This window comes from Neomonachus schauinslandi, chromosome 5 (assembly GCF_002201575.2).
Source record: "Neomonachus schauinslandi chromosome 5, ASM220157v2, whole genome shotgun sequence".
NCBI lineage: Eukaryota > Metazoa > Chordata > Mammalia > Carnivora > Phocidae > Neomonachus > Neomonachus schauinslandi.
Window position 1 is genome coordinate 95,157,716 of NC_058407.1, and position 2,247 is coordinate 95,159,962.

Here is a 2,247-nt window from a genome sequence, read left to right on the forward strand (position 1 = left end):
TACTCTCTTCTGATAGGCCTAATTGACTAGTTAACCAGTACCTTCGTGGGTCCCATATCTTCATTCAAACCACAAATGTTGGGAAATTTACGGCCCCGGCGCGTACTGAGCTCTTTCCATCAGAATCCCGCCGGGGAGGCTGCTCTTTAGCTGACTCTCACATTGGAAAGTCGTTAAATGTTTTCCACTAAGCTGTTCAATAATTGATCGTAGACCCAGGATTCGACCCCGAGGAGCATTGATTCTTCCCTGTGGAATTTCAAGAACTAAGGTGGATCCGCGGAAAGGAAGGCAACCACAGTCGGTGCGGGGAGAGAGGCAAAGCGCGGGGCGCCTGGCGCGCAGCAGGCACATGGGGCTGCAGAGACCCCGGTCCCCAGGTGGGCGCAGGTGCGGGGCACCCAACCACTTGTCCCTACCCCGTGTGTCAGGCCTCAAGGCCCGACTCCTGGGCAGATGGCCTTGGACGCCAGTGGAAACAGGCTTCTCAACTCGAGGCTCAGTGGAGAAACTGAGCGAGGGCAGAGGAGACACACTGGTGGGGCACGGGGGGTGGAGCCCACGGGGCAGAGGGACCAAAGCAAGGACAAGGGGTGCAGGGGGAGACCCTCCCCGCCAGACGCGAGCCCAGAGCAGTACATCGAGTAATTCATTAACTGTGTGTTTGGGGAACAGCGGCTTTCCCCTCTCCTTTACCAGGCTTTACCTCTCTTTGGAATATGTTTCACTACCTACCCTGTATTTTGGATCTACGGTTTGTTGTCTCGATCCACCAGAATGTTTGCGCCCTGAGGGCAACACTTTAATTTTGCTTGCGGCTCTGTTGCCTGACCTGAAACCAACCTGGCACAGTTGAAGGGAAAACATTTCTGAGCTAGAGAGGCCACCTGGAGGGAAAAAGTGGGCTCCACAGATCAGAGAGAAAGGACAGCCAAGATTCCGACTTCATCAGTTCAACCCCCTGGGGCAGATTAGAATTTTAAATTCCATTCATCCGATCTTAAAGACTCCATGTAGATGAAGACCTCCAGTAGATGAAGCTATTTCACTGTTTATCATCCCCCTTTCCAGAAATGAGTCTGGGAACTGGAGCGTCCTGTACTGTTAAAGATAAGCTTTGCGGAGCAGGGGAATGGGGTGGCTGGGTGATGGACATTGGGGAGGTTATGTGCTATGGTGAGTGCTGTGAATTGTAAGATTGATGAATCACAGAACTGTACCTCTGAAATAAATAATACATTATATGTTAATTAAAAAAAAAACAACAACAGAAAACAATAAGCTTAAGCAAGCAGTGTGCGGCCACAGATGCGGACCCAGCTGTGGTGCAGGGTAGTGGAGGGTACTGGATCCGCTTGGGGGACTGCCCGCTGCGGGGTTGGCTGAAGGTGGGACCAGCACTGGGCCCCACCTGCCTGACTCCAGGGCTCACGCGTGCCCTGCACTGCGGCAGTGGCCCTACTGAGCCCGCGGAGGGGCAGCCAGCTTGGGGGACCCGGAGTCAGGCATCGCACATCGTTCTGGCCCTAAGTTTGACATCAATATGCTGGTTTCGCTTTTGAGGCTAGAAAATGCAAGAGATGTTTGTGAGATTAAGGGTCCAAGAGAAATGAAATATACAGATTACTTCGTGATTGGTAGTAGAAAACCTTTTCAAGTAGAAAACTTCTTTTCACGTTGTGAAAACGTACAAATGCCCGAAATATAAAAGTGGGTCTCATAGTAAAAGAAGGGAAAGACCCTGATGATTGGCTCTGTGTGGACTTTGGCAGCATGGTGATTCATTTGATGCCTCCAGAAAAGAGAAACCTGTGAATTCGAGAAATTATGGACTCTACCTTCTTGTGATGACCAGTTAGCTCAGGTAGCACCTGAGATGTTACCTGAAGACTTCATTCTTGGAAGGAAAGATGACATTTCATCCCTGACTCCAGTGGAGCTCAAACATGAATAAAATGATATGAACTGATTTAGTAAAAAAAGATGAATTTAGGCATATTAAAATGTGTAAGAGTTTATTTGAGCAAAACTCAGTTCAAATGGGGAAGCATCCTATCTAGCAGATAGAAAGGAGCTCCAAAGGGCTGTATAAAATGAAAGACTTTCAAGGCAAAAGGGGGCAGGAACAGGACATTATACTTAGGCAAAAAGCAGATTGGTTATGGCAAGGTTACTTACCCATAGGGGATAGCAAGAGTCTATCAGATTACCTAACTAGTGCTGATCAGGTGATCCCTGGTTGACTGG

At 49.0% G+C, this 2,247-nt stretch overlaps 1 pseudogene; it reads left to right on the plus strand.

Annotated features, from left to right (window-relative positions):
* Nucleotides 1-352: 352 nt before the first annotated feature.
* On the plus strand, nucleotides 353-1,954 carry LOC110580766 (annotated as a pseudogene).
* The last annotated feature ends 293 nt before the right edge of the window (nucleotides 1,955-2,247 follow it).